Source organism: Zingiber officinale, chromosome 8B (assembly GCF_018446385.1).
Source record: "Zingiber officinale cultivar Zhangliang chromosome 8B, Zo_v1.1, whole genome shotgun sequence".
NCBI lineage: Eukaryota > Viridiplantae > Streptophyta > Magnoliopsida > Zingiberales > Zingiberaceae > Zingiber > Zingiber officinale.
Window position 1 is genome coordinate 45,428,748 of NC_056001.1, and position 19,762 is coordinate 45,448,509.

The following is a 19,762-nucleotide window of genomic DNA, read 5'->3' on the forward strand; positions in this document are numbered from 1 at the left end:
AGTCAAGTAGGTCAAGGTACTTAACGATGTCGGAAGTCCAACTTGGCATTAGCATGAGGCGAGAAGTCCAAGTGAGACATGGTTGACTGGATACTTAGTGATCGAAAATTCAACGAGAAGTTGGCAAGAGGAAAATTCAAGTAGGTTGCGGTTGACTGGACATTTAGTGATCGGAAGTCCAACAGAAAGTTGGTAAGAGAAAAGTCCAAGTGAATCAAGGTTGACCAAATACTTGGTGATTGAAAGTCTAATGAGAAGTTGGCAAGAGAAAAGTTCAAGTGGATCAAGGTTGACTAAACACTTGATGATCAGAAGTCTAACGAAAAGTTGGCAAGAGAAAAATCCAAGTGGATTAAGATTGATCGGACACTTGGTAATTGGAAATCTAATGGGAAGTTGACAAGAGAAAGTCTAAGTGGGTTGCGATTGACCGGATATCTGGTGAACGGAAGTCCAACGAGGAGTTGGCAAGAGGAAAGTCTAAATGGGTCATGAAGGACTGAACACTTAGCACGAGACAGAAAGTCCAAGTGGGGCATGGGGACCATACACTTAGCATGAGATAAAAATTCTAAGTGGATCACGGGTGATCGGACACTTAGCGACTAGGCGTGAAGTTTCGACAAATCAAGATTGATTGGATGCTATACAACAAGGAAGTTCCAACAGAGCAAACTTCTGAATGTAATAACTTTTCACTCAGATTCAGAACATGACAATTTTTGATGTGAAATGAAGTTTGTTCAGATATCTATACTTTTATTATTCACCAATTCAATCAATTGGTGGTTCAATCGACTGAAACAATTGATTGGTATACTATAGCAGCGAACAAAATATTCCAGAATCGATTGGAGCAACCAATCGATTAGTGAGTTACACAAATATATTATTAAGGTAAAAAATAGCCATTATGTAGGTTTAAATGGTTGGATTCAATGATAATCTATTGATATAATAAGGTTGATAATGGTTCGAGTTCGGATCGGATTCCATATCCTCTATCCCCATACCTATCAGGGATCGAATATCCATCATATATCCATACTCAATATAGAATCGAATGTCTTCTATACTAATAAAAAAAATTCTTTCCATCCAACTACTATCATTCAATAAAAGTATATTAAAATTTAAATCATATTATATATATATATATATATATATATATATATATATATATATATATATATATATATATATATATATATATATATATATATATATATATATATATATAATTAAAAAATTTGACTAAACATTTATATAACTCACTCCTAACATTAATGAAAATAATTAGTAGATTTTAGAGAAATTTTTTTATATATATATAAAATTTAATCGGGCATTCCAGTCGGATATTAAATATCGATAGCCCCTCCATACTTTTCTTCATTTAGGTCGGATATCGGATCCTCCATCAGATTCGGAAAAAATTATCATCCCTATAATGTGTGCGAAGATCAGCCCGAACATAAGCCTTATAAAGATGATTTCAAGGAGGATTCTCGACACTGATTCTTGTGGGTTTTGGAGAAAAGTACTATTATATTTCTACCATCAAGAGACAATCCAAAATAAAAAAAAAAAAACAAGCAAAGCAAGGTTCCTCATTATAAAATCATTTTTGATTTCCTTTGTAATTGTCTTTGAGTTTCTTGTTTGTATTCTTGTGCTCAAGCTTATAAGAGGCTTCTCTGCTTCTGGAAGGTTTTTGAGAAGGAGGAAGTTCTTAGTGGAAGTTGTGAGTGAAGAGTGGACTTTTGGATTAGTCATTTTAAGCAAATGGATATCAAGTAAAATCAAGGTTTAGTGCATGTGATGTCCAAGTTGATTCAAGTTTCTACTATACATTCAATGATGATCACAAAGCAACAATGAGAAGCGATCGAAGTTATTTACCCCATTTATCTCGCACATGTCCTAACATTCAGGTTGGTTCTAGTTCGGGTTAGTTTTGGATTGAGATTTTTTTTATAATATCCTTGATTTAACCAGCCTTGGTCCTTAGACTCAGGAGGCCCGGGATGAAACAATAAAATGAGATCCCAAATAAATTTTTAACAATATACAATTCATCTACAACTACTTCTTCTAACATTTCTATTTACAAAATCTTATATAATATTATTAGTTTCAAGATTTTCCAAAATATTTTTATAAATACATAAAATTATCAACCCATTTAATCTTTCTCGTGAATTAACGATCTCATATATGTTTTCAATAATTTTAATTTTGAAAAACTTTTTTCTACCGATGCTACCGTAACAGACATACTCAACAAGATTCTATAAGCAATTGCAACATTTGGAAAACAATCTATACTTTGAACAAATTCAAGAATATCAATTGTAGATATTATCACATTTGGTAAAGTCATTCGTAATATTTTTAATTCAGTAAATAAATCATTTAATTCAACATCTGATGAGTTGTCATGAGTTAAGTAGATTTTAGATTGACACAACATTTTCTCAATTCATCATCGTCCAAAGTTCTTATCGTTTTTGAATCAAATAAAAAACTAAATATATTTTCAATGATTTTCATTTGCTCAAATCTACATTTTAAAGAAGTAATCACCACGTTCACAACAACAACAAAATAATCAATTCTAAATGACTCTTCTAGTGATAGTGAAACTTCATCATCTTCTCTTTCATTAAATTATTTTTTCTTAAAAATATGATACTTTGTTCTAAATATTGGCTCTATGTTCATATCTCATGCAAGACTCTTAGCAATAGTCAAACTTGCAGCAAAACTATCATTCCTATACTTTTCAAAACATGAGATTACATCAATGCACATAGATTTCGATTGTAATTTCTTACTTATGATGTTTACAGTAAATAAGATATCATACCAAGTGACCATACCAAGTAAAAATTCAAAAAATTTGATTGAATTAGCTAAACTTCCAGCTTCACTCATTGGCTTTGCATCATCATAAATATTATTTAATTCTAGTAAAGCTGCTCTTACTTCCACGCTTTAAAATCTATTAGCTTGAACACTTTTAATGCGACTTTCCTAGCCAGTATTTGACAAAGATTTGATAGTAAATCCCTTCACATTATTAAGTAAAATTTTCCATCTCTTAGGAGAATTTGAAAATAATGTATATATGTGTTGTACTGCTCCAAAAAAAAAATGAAACATCTTTAACACAAGAATGTGCATATCATGAAGAGTTAGATTAAGACTATGACAAAGACATGACATATACAACGCTCTTGGATTTATTTCAAACAACATCTTTTGAACTCCTTAATATTTTCCTTTCATACTGGAACCATTATCATAACCTTGACCTATAATATTTTCAATACTAAGATCAAGTGATTTTAACTTATTTTGCAATTCGTTAAAAAGTCCTAAACCATATGTATTATTAACTTTTAGAAACTCTAAAAAATACTCCTCTATTGTCACTTTATTACATGACATATTAACGCATCGTACTATGAAAGTCATTTGTTTTTTATGACTTATATTTAGGGTATAATCAAGAATTACTGTAAAATATTTTGCTTCTTTAATTTTATTAATGATTACACTTTTAACATTATTAGCTAAAATAGAAATCAACTCATTTTGAATTTTATGACCAACGTAATGATAATGAATTTCATGATTTTGAATAAATTAAATTCAACAATCATTTCAATCAATCCTAAAAAATTTCCATTATTATCTTGATAAATTTTTCATTAGATCCTTGAAAAGCCAAACAATGTTTAGAAAGATATTTTATACTTGTTAATATTCTTGTTATAACTTGTCTCCAACGCTCTTTTCTTTGAAAATTTCTCGTTGTAGGTCTTTATCAATTGTTATGTTTTAATTTAATCACATTTTTAATGTTAGAGTGTATACTAAAAGCCTAGCTTTTGGTATAAATATTTATTATGAATAAAGAATCACATTTGGTCAAATTGTCTACATTTGTTTGTAGTTGTTCATTTAATTTATATTGTAGATAACATAGTATGGGTGTCACATGCAGAAGATGATGTTATCAGTACCTTATAAATTATAAACAGTAGCTCACGAACAAAATGGAAAGGAACAAACCATTAGAAGGTAGTAGTGTAATTAGGTATTAGTTTATCTTGACTATATAATTACACTAGTACACTCAGAGTGTATTGAGTAGGACCATTTGAGGTCGTTTCTTTTATACTGACTTTATAAAGGAACAAAGACCTCGGTTATTATGGAAGTGTGTGCTCTTAATCCTAATATAATAACAAGCACATATATTTGATATTTATTTCTTTAATTTATCAATGGGTGAGATTTAGTTCGATGAATCAATAAGCCCGATAAGTTGGGAAATAGTATCACTTATAGTGTTTGTTGTTGATTATAGAAGGAAACTGTGTCCTAGAGATACTAGGTTGATAATGTCCTCAAGAGGAGCTCATAAGGATTGTCATGTTAAACCCTGCAGGTGGACTTAGTCCGACATGATAATAAGGTTGAGTGGTACTACTCTTGGATTTAGATATTAATTAAATGAGTTGTCAGTAACTCACTTAATTAGTGGACATTCGATATCTTAAACACAGGGAGACTAACACACTCATAATAAGAAGGAGCCCAAAAATGTAATTTGGGATTGGTGCGGTAGTTCAATAATAATTCTCTAGTGGAATGAATTATTATTGATAAAATTAAATTGTGTGTTCGGGGCGAACACGGGATGCTTAATTTTATCGGGAGACCAAAACCAATTCCTCCTCTCGGTCCCTATCGTAGCCTCTTAATTATAGAGTACTATACCCACCTATACCCACCTTCTTACTCATCCTATAGGGGCCGGCCAAGCTAGCTTGGAGACCAAGCTAGGGCCGGCCATGGGTATGTTCATGGGTGAATTCATGTGGCCGTCCCTATTAAAATAAAAAGGAATTTTAATTTTAAAATTTTTCTTATGTGGATAATATAATTTAAAAGAGAGTTTAAAAATTTAAATCCTTCCTTTTATAAGATTCTACAAAAGATTAAGAGAAGAGTTAAAATCTCTTTCCTTATTTGTAGATTAAAAGGTTGATTTTAATTTTGGTAAAACTTTCCTTTTAATTATATTCATGATTTAAAAGAAAGTTTAAAAATTAAAAATTCTCTTTTATTAGTTTCTACAAAAGATTAAGAAAATATTTAATATCTTTCCTTATTTGTAGATTGAAAGGAGATTTTAATTTTTAGAGATAACTTTCCTTTTTGGAAATTATCCAAATGTTTAAAAGAAAGATTTTAATTTATAAAATTTCTTTTTATTAACCAATCATGAAGGGATTAAAATTATTGGAGAAATTTTTATAAATTTCTAGAAACAAATTAGGAAGTTTTAATTTTTGTTTTAATTAAAACTCTCCTTGTTTTGGGGAGAAGAGTGGCCGTCCATTATAATTTGAAAAGAGAAAATTATTTTAATTAAATAAATTTTCCTTTTCAATGGCAAAAGAATTAAGGAAGTTTTTATTAAATTTTCCTTATTTGCCAAGACCAAGGATTATAAAGAGGGGGTAGAGGAGGCTTCAAGGCTAACGACTCTATTCTATTTTTACTCTCTTTTCTCCTTGGGTGTGGCCGGCCCTTTCTTTCCTCTCCTCTCCTTTGTGTGGCCGAAACCTTCTCATGGTGGAGATAGCTTTGGTGGCCGGATCTAAGAAGGAGAAGAAGGAGAGAAAAGAAGCCTCTTTTCTAGCATCCCTTGGAGCATGGTGGTGGTGGCCGAACCTCTTCATCCTAGGAGAAGTTTTGATGGCCGAAACTTGTAAGGAAGAAGAAGGTGCTTGGTGGTTCTCATCTCGGAAGATCGTTGCCCACACAACGTCCGAGGTTAGAAGAGGAATACGGTAGAAGATCAAGAGGTCTTTCTAAAAAGTATAACTAGTAATTTTTGTTTCCGCATCATACTAGTTATTTTTGGAAATAATACTAAATACAAGAGACATACGATTCTAGAGTTTCGAATTTGTTTTCGATATAGTGTTCTTTTATTTTTCTTTCCCTTGTGATTTGATTGTTCTTTTCGGTTAACCGAAAGTTATTTTAGGAAATTAAATATTAGCTTTCCATAAAAGGTTTTGTCTAGTCGGTGGTGGTTGCTCCCATATCCAAGAAGGCCATGTGCCTCGCCACGTCAGTACTGGGAACCAATTATGGAAATTAATATTTAATGGAATTAATAACTTAAGGTGATTTGGGTCGAACATGTTAAGTTCCGCAGGAGACCCAAGTCAAAACCTAAAAGAACGAATAGATTAAGTTTTGGATCAGACGTGTTAAGTTCCGCAGGCGATCCAAAATTTAATTTAAAAGAACACATGGTAGCTAGGAAAAGGTTCAGACCTTTGTACAAAATTTTTGTACAGTGGAACCTCTAAGTTTTCCGAGTAGCAACCAACATTTAATTCATTCCAAGTGTTCATGTTAGTTATATATTTAATAGTATTTTCATGTTCCTTAAGTCATTCACTAAGATGTTTCCAATCTCTAAATTCATTTTTTACTAACGAACTTATATTGTTTTCAAATTTAAACAACTTACAACAAAAATAATAAACTTTATCCACATATTTACTGTAAACCAACCACTTTCGATGTCTTATTTCTCTATTACTTAAATGTCTAGAATAATGAGCACAAGAAAAATGTCTAAAAGTGTTGTCCAAAGGATATACAATATTTATTTTTCTTATAGGTCATTTTTTAACTAAAATATCACATGCATTGTTATCAAGATTATCCCAATTTCTTAGATTATATATATCAAGTGAAGAAATAAAGTGTTCATCAATGTCAATATTCTCATTATCTATTGTCACGACCCAAGTAGTCTCTGCCAAAAGAAATTTTGGCAGCATCTCCCTTGTAAACGTGACAATCTGAATCATATCTACATCCACAAGTATACATAAACCACACATGGCTGGAAAATATAGACAACCACACAGTTATATATATAAAACAGCACACACGGTTGTACTAAATCACAACCACGTAGCTATATATACTAAACAACCCATATGACTATACTAAAAATCAAAAACACAGTGGAAAATAATAAAAACTATTACAAACCAAAATAAGGACTGCTAGTCGGCTAGGCTTACACAACACAACAAACAACACTAAATACCACATAACAACACTCCAGAAAACAAAACTGGAATATACAATGCTAAGTACACTTTATACAAATAAAACACAAATGAAAACGGTAACAGTCTTCTGATGTGACGTGGGAACCGACGGACAAAATACTCCAAGTGACTCCACATACCTCTACCTAATATCTGAAAAAAAAATATCAACGGGGTGAGTCCAAGAACTCAGCGGATACAGATAGACAGACATAATAAACTATAACTAATAGTAATAACTATATTGTATAGTTTTCTGAACAAAAGTAGGAAATGCAGACTAAAAAGGGCTAAAGAAACTGTACTCACTAGAACCTCCTATCCGAAATATAAGGGTCGTCAGACCAATTACAAAATGTCACCTGTATGCATGTCAAACATATGCAACCACCAAAATACATCAAACAATATGCAGCAATCACAAGCAATAAATGTAATCATGCAAAATGATGCAAAATGACATGTGTCACCCCTATCACCAGTCAGTCATTTCACACATGATAGTGAGACCGAGTGGGTAGGGCTATCACAACTGTGCACTCTGTCATCACTGCTCCTGAGTGACCAAGTGGATAGGATGCTGTCGGAGTACACCTTGTTGGAATGTATACTAAAAGCCTAGCTTTTTGTATAAATATTTACTTAGAAATAAGAATCATATTGGTCAAATATCTACATTTATAAGCTAAGTGTAGTTGTTCAATTAATTTATATTATAGATAACATGGTGTGTGGTGTCACACACAGAAGATCATGTTATCAGTTCTTTATAAATTATAAATAATTGCTCACGACTAAGATGGATAGGAACAAACTATTGGAATAGTCATAGTGTAATTTGGTATTAGCTTATCTTGACTATAAAATTACACTAGTACACTCAGAGTGTATTGAGATGGACCATTTAAAGTAAGTTCTTTTTATACTGACTAGATAAAAGAACAAGACCTTTGTTATTATAGAAGTGTGTGCTCTTAATCATGATATAATAACAAGCACATATACTTAATATTCATTTATTTGATTTATCAAAGGGTGTGATTTAGTTCGATAAATCAATAGGCCCGATAAATTGGGAAATGATATTATTTATATGGTACGTTGTTGATTATAGAATGAAACTGTGTCCTACTAACCTAGGTTGATAATGCCCCCAAGAGGAGCTCATAAAGATTGTCATGTTAAATCCTGCAAGTGGACTTAGTCTGACATGACAATTAGGTTGAGTGGTACTACTCTTGAAATTAGATATTAATTAAATGAGTTGTCAGTAACTCATTAATTAGTGGACATTCGATATCTTAAACACAGGGAGGTTTACACACTCATGATAAGAAGGAGCCCATATAATAATATGGGATTGGTGCGGTAGTTCAATAATAACTCTTTAGTGGAATGAGTTATTATTGATGAACTCGAGTTGGGTGTTCGGGGCGAACACGGGAAGCTCAAGTTCATCAGGAGACCAAAACCAATTCCTCCTCTTGGTTCCTGTTGTAGTGTCTTATTTATAAAGTATTATACCCACCTTAAGGTGGCCGGCCAAGCCTAGCTTAGAGCCCAAGCTAGGGCCGGCCAAACCAAGGTGAGTTGGTTTCAAGAGGTGGCCGACCCTAGCTTGAACCCAAGCTTAGGTGGTCAGCCACAACAAAATAAAAAGATTTTAATTTTTAAAATCTTTTCTTATGTGGAAGTCATGGTTTTAAAAGAGAGTTTAAAATTTAAATCTTTCCTTTTATAGCTTTCTACAAAAGATTAAAGAGAAAGGTTTGATATCTTTCCTTATTTGTAGTTAAAAGGAAGATTTTAATTTTTGATAAAAATTTTCTTTTTTATAATCATCCTCATGATTTTAAAAGAGAGTTTTAAAATTATAAATCTTTCCTTTTATAGCTTTCTACAAAAGATTAAAAGAAAGATTTGATATCTTTCCTTATTTGTAGATTGAAAAGGAAGATTTTAATTTTGAGAAAACTTTTCTTTTTGTAATCATCTACATGTTTTAAAAAAGAGTTTTTAATTTATAAAAGTTTTCTTTTATAACTAACCATGAAGGATTTTTTTTTAAAGAGAAATTTTTTTTTTAAAATTTCCGGAAATAAATTAGGAAGTTTTAATTTTGTGATTAAAACTTTCCTTAATTGGAGGGAATAAGGTGGCCGACCATTAGAGGTTTGATAAGGAAATTTTAATTAAATTTTCCTTTTTAAACATTGGCAAGGAATATAAGGAAATTTTATTTATAAAACTTTCCTTATTTGTCAAGACCAAGGAATATAAAAGAGAGGGTAGAGGTGCTTCACCTCATAACACATAATCTAGTATTCCTCTCTTCTATTCCTTGGTGGTGTGGCCGACCCTCTCATCCTTCATCTTCTCTTATTTTTTTTCCTTGGTGGCCGGCGGCATCTCATCTCAAGGAGCTTGGTGGTGGTCGGATCTTGTTAGAGGAAGAAGGAGAGATAAGAGGCTTTGTTTCTTAGCATCCCTTGGAGCTTGGTTGGTGGCCGAAGTTCTTCAACTCAAGGAGTTTGTTGTTGGCCGAAACTTGCTTAGAGAAGAAGAAATCTTGGGTGGATTCACGTCTCGGTAGATCGTCGCCCACACGACGTCTGAGATAAGAAGAGGAATACGGCAGAAGATCGTGAGGTCTATAAGTTATAAAAGGTATAACTAGTTATTAGTTTCCGCATCATAACTAGATCATCCTTTTATTTAGATCTTGAAATACCAAATACAAGAGGATAATGAATCTAGGTTATCGAATTTATGTTTTCGATTTTGTGTTTCTTTTGTTTTTCAAATTTGTGATTCGATTGTTCTTTTTGGTTAAACCTAGGGTTACTATAAGGAGATTAAATATTGGTTTTCTTTATAAGGCTTTGTCTAGGCAGTGGTGGATGATCTCATACCCAAGAAGGCCTAGTGCCTCACCACGTTTGACCTGGAAGCCGAACTTTGAAATAAATATTGAATCAAATTTGTAACATAGGTGGATTTGGATTAATAATGTTAAGCATCGTTTGCGATCCAAGTCTAAATCTCTAAAAACAGATAAGTTGAATTTGGAATCAATAATGTTAAGTTCTGTTTGTGATTTCAAATTTAATTTCTAAAGAACACAATAGGTTGTTAGGAATGGTTCAGGACTTGTACAAAATTTTTGTACAGGGGAACCACTACGATATTCCCAATAGCAACCAACACACCTATCCTCCTACCCCCAACAGAGTGGGGGAGCGCAATGCTCTCATCTCCCTGAGATAGTCCATAGGAGAGATCCCTGACGTGCTACCACACTGTGACACACTGCCCATGAGTGGACCAGCGGAACACTGACAGAGCAAACTGCACACACACTGCCTGATATACCACTAACCCATGAGTGATTGTGTGTGCAGATCATGTAACTGGCGATGCGCTCAATAATAATGGAGCCGACAATCACTCAGCATGCAATCGTGCAAGATGGTGCATGACACTAAACATATAGATACAAACAGTATACACCTTTATATAACATGCATCATAAAAGAAATAAATCATACAATGATCCAGGTAACCTAAATCCAGGTACACAAGTCAAATATATAAAATAACTACTATACTACATAGTAGGGCAATGTATGTCACTATTCCTATGAACAGGAGTAAACATGGCAACAAACAAGAGAATATAATCATGAATGCACAACAGACAAGAATATAGGCAAACTACAAGAACCAAATAGTGGCATACCAAAGTAGATGTAAACATAATCATTACTACTAGAAATAAATTATTATGTATATCTAAAATGACTATATCAAGAAGATAAATCAGAAGTACCCGCCTTAATAAAAAATCATATCAACCAATCTGACGTCGAGACGCTCGTCTCTAATCAGAGTCCTGCATCAATCGATATATAAATATATTTTATTTAGTTAACATTCATATGAATTAATAGCTAAATAAAATCCCCAAGACTAATTTAGGAAAAACCCTAATCGACATAAACATTAACCTAACTAGATTTAATCCAATGGTTAACTAGGGTTAGTTGCCTTAACCCTAATCAATCCATTAGAAAAAAATCTAAACCTAAATCAATCTACACATGAATAACTATCTAAAATAATCTAATCAAAACCATGATCTATAGCTTGTATCAAATGCTCTACACCTTACCTTACTTCTCAGCCGCTCCTGTTAATCCACAGGCAAGGAAAGTTGTTACTGGAAGAAGTAACTGCTGCTGGAAACGCCTCCCTGATCGAATCAAGAAGAGATGAAGAAATCATCACACCGAACAATCCAGCAACACACATAGCTTCCCTTACTTACTCTTCAATTGCTGGTGCTGACCACGGGTCAGAATCAACTGCACCCTCCCCAAGATCTCCGCTAGGGCACGACCAAGTGGAGGACTCGGATAGAAGGGGGCGACAGAGGAGAACTAGGGCACAATGGCGTGAAGAAAGGGAAAAAGGGTTGGCGGTTGTTGGACAGAGAGATGGCAGCTGACACTAAATCGGCGCTAGGGCAGAGGAAAGGGTCGACTGCTGGCGCTAGGGCAGAGACGCAATGCTGGTGCTGATCCTTCCTTCCGGTGAGCTCCTGTTGACCGCGACCAGGAGAGGGAGAGGTTGAGTGGCGCATGACGACTAGCACAGAGGAGGCGGCCGGTGGTGTGCAGCTTGGAAGGGAAGAGGAGGAAGAGAAATCAATGTCGGGGACCAGCCGATGTCGTCCCGAGCTCAACGATGGGGAAGGTCGGTGTCGAGTTGACGAAGCAGACTCGGTAGTGGATCCGTTGGTGGTGCAGCAGCAACACACGAAGAGGGAGAGGCTCAGTGCTCCCTCTTCTGACAGAAGATCGCTGTCACAAGGGCAGCGATCCGAGAGAAGGTCAGCTGGAGGCGATTGAAAGGAAAAGAGGTTTGGGGAGAGGGCGTTGGTGTCGAATAAGAAGAAGGACTTGAGCAGAGGAGAAAAATCGCGAGGAATCGGGCGGAGAAGAAAGAGAGGGGCTCGGGTAGAAATAAGAAGAGGGAAGGAAAATAAATTAATTTAGGAAACTTAGATTTGGTTTAATAAAATCTTAAGTACTTTCATTAGATCCTCAAAAAGCCAAACAATATTTAGAAAGATATTTTACAGTTGTTAATATTCTTGTTATAACTTGTCTCCAACGCTCTTTTCTTTGAAAATTTCTCGTTGTAGGTCTTTATCAATTGTTAGGTTTTAATCTAATCACATTTTTAATTCATTCCAAGTGTTTATGTTAGTTATATGTTTAATAGTATTTTCATGTTCTTTAAGTCATTCATTAAGATGTTTCCAATCTCTAAATTCATCCTTTACTAACGAACTTATATTATTTTCAAATTTAAATAACTTACAACAAAAATAATAAACTTTATCCACATATTTACTGTAAACCAACCACCTTCGGTCTCTTATTTCTCCATTACTTAAATGTCTAGAATAATGAGCATAAGAAAAATGCCTAAAAGTATTGTCCAAAGGATATACAATATTTATTTCTCTTATATGCCCTTTTTTTAACTAAAATATCACATGCATTGTTATCAAGATTATCCCAATTTCTTAGATCATATATATCAAGTGAAGAAATAAAATGTTCATCAATGTCAATATTCTCATTATCTACCCTGTTAAAAATATTTTCATGCTCAATCAAGTTTTCCCTTTTCTCATTAACACTGTGAATCTCATTACACTCATCTACATCATCCACATTCACAATTAAATTTTGTGTATTTTCATGAGAACTTGTAACAAATAATTTATTAATGGCACCTCTTTGTGATTCAGTCAATTTTCTAGTTTTTTTCCTTTTTTTTTCCTTTTCTTACATCTAAAAAGATATTTTTTACGCAACATATTATAATGTACAAAATGACAACAGTAACAAAAAAATATATAATTCAAATTATTTCACTAGTAAAGGAATAATAGCACTTGGAATATGATGATTTTCAATATTAATGGAAACATCCTAGGCTCGTTAAGCACCTCATCAGACAACACCTGTTAAAAGAAAATTAAATCATTGTAAAATTAAAACTAATTAGTAAAATTATGGTATTTAAATAATCAACAATACTGATTAATAGATCATAGGCATAACATTCAACTTTCCATAATCATTGGCCAATGCAATACTACAATACTCAACATATTTTTTTTATAATGAATCATGAGTCTAATATAAAATGCTTCTACTTAGTTTAACTATAGTTTACAACTTATTGAACTCAATCCGATTACCATCAGCTCAGATGGCACGTTATAGTTTGTCCTGAAGCCATAAGTTCTAAATACCACCGAATATGGCAAGATACGAAATTTAGATTTGGTAAAGTGATGATCATACTAGCATGTTGGTTTTCACATATTCTAATATGTGAGGTCAAGAGAAGGGAGCATCTATTGATGGAAAAGGGTGCAAAAAAAAAAAGATAACATATTTAAAGTATTGGTACATTCTAGAGAAAACTTGACGGAACAGAAACAATAATACTATGAATTCATGGAATAAAATTGCTTTAGATTGTAGCCATTCAAGAGTCCCTCAGCCTCACAACTTTCTTGAATTGAAGTCCTCAAATATATATACACATACAAAATTGACTTGTCCCTCAGCCTCACAACTTTCTTGAATTGAAGTCCTCAAATATATATACACATACAAAATTGACTTGTCCCTCAGCCTCACAACTTTCTTGAATTGAAGTCCTCAAATATATATACACATACAAAATTGACTCGATGGCTAACTGAGTAAACTTGATAAATAACTAAATCAACCAATTTAAGTTTCCAATTTTATAATTATGAAAGTTATTTAAAAATAAAAAAAATAAAATTGCTAAATATGAAATATGAAGGAAGAGCTGAACATTACCCAAATTTGTAGACCGGTGGAATATGAGTTTGGAAGAAGTAGCAAATGTATTGGAAAATTGAAACTACAGTCAACAGATGGAACAAAATGTAGGATCGTTGGCGGCCGGCTAGAGGGAGATGAATAGCCCTGATAAGTAAAAAGAACCTTTTTCGAATTGACAACTTAATTAATCTAACACTTGCATAAGTAAAATAAATGATTGAAAGAAAAAGAGGCACGAAAGGATTACTTGGTTACAACTAGGGAAGTTGTTAATCCAAGGAAGTTGGAACTCAGTAAACAATCTCTTTCAGGTGGAGAAACCTCTTACAGTAGTTGAAGTACTCAATTATAGAATAAAACAAAACTAGAATGAATCACAAGTGTTGTTCTGAATCTCTTAGACCAGGGTTGTATTTATAACTCTGGTCGGGGCGCCTAGAATGGTTCCAGGCGCCTAGAATGGGAAAGAATTCTATCCTTGACGCAATGGTTAAACGCCACGTCGATTTGGGTAAAGTTTAGATTCTGAGAGCCCGGAAGGGTTCTGGGGGCTCGGATGGTCCAGGTGCCCCGGACTGGTTCCGGGCGCCCCGACCTGGTCTGAGCGCTCGGACCAGGAAAGTCAACATAGTTGACTTTTTTCATCTGGGTCTTTCGCTCCGATTCTGCCCACCTTGGCCCGGGTCTTTCTCTCCAGCTCTGCTTTCTTGGGTGATTTCGGTCATCCGAAATATCGCTCACCCGAACCCAACTTCCGGCCTTCTCGAGCAACCTTCCGCTCCGGTTTCTCGTCCCTCAAAAACATCGTGCACCTCCTTCTAGTCCGCTCGTGTACTCTTCTGTAGAACCTCGCCCATCAGATGCACCAAGTCCGTCGGCTCTCTCCCATGTTGTCCTTCTCTCTAGCTGTGTCTTTTGCTCGACTTTCTGTGCTCCTAAGTTCCTGCACACTTAGACACAAGGTTAAACCCAACATGACCTAACCTAACTTGTTTGATCACATCAAAATTACCTTAAGATTCTAACATAAAATTTTCCTCCAAAGGACCAAATACAACAAAAATTATAGGGCACTTTTTTTACAATGACAACCGAAGCTCACAATTAAAAATTTTAATTCTTAGAAGTTTAAAATTTCAAATATGTAAAAAATAGATATTAAAGATTTGAAGTTATGAGTTAAGGGATACACGAATAGAAAAAATAGGCTGCTATTTATTATCTCTGTGAATAAAAAAAGTATATCTTGGAAATTCCACAAATAACAGTAAAAAAAAGATTCTTGAGAAGGGAAAGAAATTAATGTGGCAACAACTATAAAAAAAAAATAGCTGTTGAAGATTTGAAATCATAAGAAGAAGAAATGAGACGCACCTAGCAGCAGCTTGCAAATCAAAGAAGAAGAAAAAGAGACACACCAGCAGCAGGTTGCAAATCAAAGAAGAAGAAAAGAAGACTAAAGACACACCTAGGCCCTAGTAGCAGCTTGCATTTGCTGCACATTGCAACAAATCGTTTACTGGCAAATCCCTAATTTTTCCATTCATCACTTTGGAAGCAGGTAAAAGCGTTAAAGGTAAAGGCATGTTATTAATGCAAATAAGGATATATATTTTTTAAATTAACATGCCTATATATAATACTAAAAAAGAAAAATTTGGGCCTCCCAAATCCTAGCCTAGGGCCATCGCTAGAGTGGCCCTCCTCCAGGGTTGGGCCTGGATTCAACCCGACCCAAATTCACTTGATCCATCTGAATTGACATCCCTAGATGTTGAATTTCAAAAAACAATATGATTTTGGTGTTGCATTTCAAAAATCAACATCATTAAGATATTGATTTTTAAAAATCAACACCACAGTGGTGCTGAGTTTAGGATCTATACAGTATAAAAGTGGTACTAATTTTTAAAATTTAACACCACTATAGTGTTATTCTTTGAAATCCAGCATCACAGTGGTACTATTCTTTGAATACAATACCATAGTAATTGGCAGAAGGAGTAAAATAAAAATAAGTACACTATTTGATACATTTGAAAGTTAAATGTCATTTGAGAATTTCACAATTTCAAGCACGCCCTTTGATTATTCCATTTTTTAAAATGCTCCTCAAATTTTTTTTTTAAACCATTCTTTGTTTTGATGAAAAACTTATTGGTGCAGTTGGTACTAATGGTCAAACTTAAGTTTTAATGAATGATAAATACGTTAAAGTTAGACGTGTTGCGATCTAACCTTGTTACTGAGTGTGTAGGGTTGACTAACCCAGTCAGGATGTTCAATTTCTAATTGGTTGAAGATTAGATGTGCGATTTCGATAAGCTAAGATGTTCGATTCCCGACAAGCTGAAGTCCAGATGTGAGATTCTGGCAAGGGTCAGGATATGCGATTCCCGATTAGAGAAGACCAGATGTGCTATTCTGGTAGGTTAGGATGTTTGATTCTAGAAGTTTGGATGTATGATTCTGGAAGGTATCTCTACACCTAGCAAGTAGAGGTAAGTCACCGGAGGAGAGTGACTAAGTGAGGACGCACCCTCGTTCGAAAGGACATTAGGCATCGATCTAATTTTAGGTTCATTTCGAAAATCTAAATTGAGACCTTGATTAGATCATGGTCTCAGGGAGATAAGATCTAATTACTACTTCTTATTTTTGTGATGCTAATATTGTCTTGCAAGTTATTGGACTACCACTTTTTTGCAGGATAAAAGAAGCACAAAAGGCCTTGAGTGAACAGTGCCCGAGGTGCCTTCCATGTTATGGAAAGCGCCTTCACACTGTTCATGAAAGACACCTTCTACATGATAAAATTTAAACTTTATCGCAGATAAGGAGCAGGTGGTTCAGGATCAGATTCCTCACATTGGAGGCGCCTTCAAAGATATGGAAGGCGCCTTCCATGCTCAATAAAAAGATATTTCGCCCAAGGCTTCTTCAACAACTTCCATACGAGCTTCTATGCGTGAATCGAGTTTTCGTGCTCCAGCTTGGTGTTGCTATCCTGCTGTGGCCTACTAGGCCTGACTACCATTGACAAGCCGTCCAAACACCGAGCTCAAAGAAGACCATCTATGAAAGTGTTTGGTAACCTAATTTAATTTACTATACTTTCAGCAAATAGGAAGTGTAGCGTGTTACACTTCTCCGACTCTCTTTGTATTCTATTACTCTTTCTGCAGTTCCGGAAGAGGTTTTAGTGAATTATCCATCGATAGGTCCACAGGACCTTGGTCTTGGAGCAGGAGCCGCCCAAGGCTCCGTACTAAGTAAATCCTTGTGTTCGTGTCTTTTCTCATTTTTGTTTATTTCTTTTTTCACTGCATACTCTTATTTTTTAAAAAAATGACAAGTTTTTTAAAATCATGTAATTCATCCCCCTCTCATGTGCGTCTTGATTCAACAAAACTAGGCACTAAGAGCGAGCGAATTATCTTTTACCACATTATTTAATATTTTTCATTTATCTACCCTCTTTAAGTTAGTTTTTGTTAATATGTTTTTCTAATGTATCCATCCAAATCTCTTTTACTCGTCTGTCATCTCTCATGGGACAATGGTATGTCAGCTACAAGAAAAATACATCAAGACCCTAAATAGTTCATCAAAAGTTAGTAAAAAAGTACTTAGAGGATTTTATAATTATTGTTTAATATATTTGTCTAATTTTCAAAGTATATATTCTTTAAAGCCTGTGTAGTTTTATTGTTGTTGAAAATAGTAGAAGGTGTTTAGCAATTTTAAACAATATTAGATGGACATATTGTTCCCAGTAAAATCGGCAAGAGGGGATTAATTATCCTGCAAATAAAATTATAATTTCTTTTATTTTCTTGTTTAGTAAAGACAAATACAAGTTAAGTAGTTAGAAATACAATAAACATAAATTAAAGAAGAGGTAGAATTTACTTTGTTTGTAATCGAGGAGGTTACTAATCCAAGATAGTAAAAGCTCTATTGGCCAATAGAAAGATCTCCTTTTATCAAAGGCGGAGTAGCCTTTTACAATATTGAAAGCGTAAAAACATAAAATCAGAGCTAGAAATTAAAGATTAGAATTCATTAACAAGTGTTGTATTGAACTTCTAGAATCATGACTTTATCTATAGCATACTAGTCGAATTTATCCGTTGGCTGACGTGGCAACTCAGATCGCATGGAGTAGGTCTGGGCACCCCAGTGGTGCATTTTATTTGCTTCGTAATGACTCTTCAACGGCTCTAGGATAAAATTTTATCCTTACCCGGTCTCCTGGACCGGTTCGAGCGCTTGGAGTGTTACTAACGTGGACTTCAAATGTCATTTGCACCAATGGGTCGACGAGGCGCCTAGTTTGTACCATGCTGGTCTAATGCTCGGACTTGATCCGGGTGTTAGCTAGAGCCCTAGAACCAATCATTTGATGATTGTATTTTGGATTTGTTGTATCATATTCTATATAAATAAAGGCATTTGGTTTTTGGTTATTATACTTGCTTGTATTGGTGCCAAATAAACTAAGTATAATAACGTCCTTGAGTAGAAGGTTCTTACCTATATCAATCGATTGGTTGAATCGATAGTGGGATGATATAGGGAACACTACACTTAATCATTCCTAGTAGAGTATTAACATTCAGGGACAATGTTAATACAATAAGACTAGCATGTAGGTCAACTCGATGACTTGATCTCACAAGTCATGGATATAGAGATATCAAGTTGACACATGGGTATGCATTGGAGAATGTATACTGAATGACCCACCATGAGAAAATATCATGGATCGTTATATGAGTATCATATACTTTCTCATGTGGCCATTAGTATGACTACTAGTCCTTAGACCTGAAGTCACCATGGTTCCCTATATAAGGAGTTATGTACTTTGGTTTCGTCAAACGTCACCCGTAACTGGGTGGACTATAAAGGCGATTACTGGGTATGTAACGAATTATGCAGAGGGATGTGAGTGATGTAGATGGGATATATCCCTCCTATATGACGGGAGCGACATCGATATTCTTGATAGAGTGAGACCACGAAGTGCATGGCCATGCCCAAATGAGTCAATATAGGATATTGAGCTCATTTGATTGAGTGAGTCTACTTGGAGTTTAAGATTTAGATTGATTAGAGGATGACACGGTCTATGCCTCACATTGATCAATCTAGATGTCTTGGATAGAAAGACACTTGTCATATTTTGTGAGGAGTCACAATTAGTAGTCACAAGGTGATGTTGGATCTCAACATTCTTGTAACTTGGGTAGTAATGATATATTGCTAGATACCGCTCATTACTTATGTTTCTAAATGAGTTTAGGGGCATTGCCAACGTTACAAGAACCTATTGGGTCACACACAAAGAACAAGTGGATGGAGATTAGGTTCATATGATGAACCAAGAGGATTAGATTCATTTGATGAATCAAATTGGATTAAGAGTAATCCTAATTGGGCTAATTGAGTTGGACTCAAGTTGATTCATGTGTTCAATGAGTCTAATTTAGATTATGACTCATTGAATCATTTTAATTAAATGAATTAGATTCGTTATATTAAATTGGCTTGAATTAAATGGTTGGATTAGATCAACCATGAGAGAGATTAAGTCAAGTTTGACTTGACTTGAGAGGAAGATAAAGAGTCAAGTTTGACTTGAATTTATGCCACCTCATTGGTGAGTTGGCATTAAGTGGACCAATGATGATACTCTAC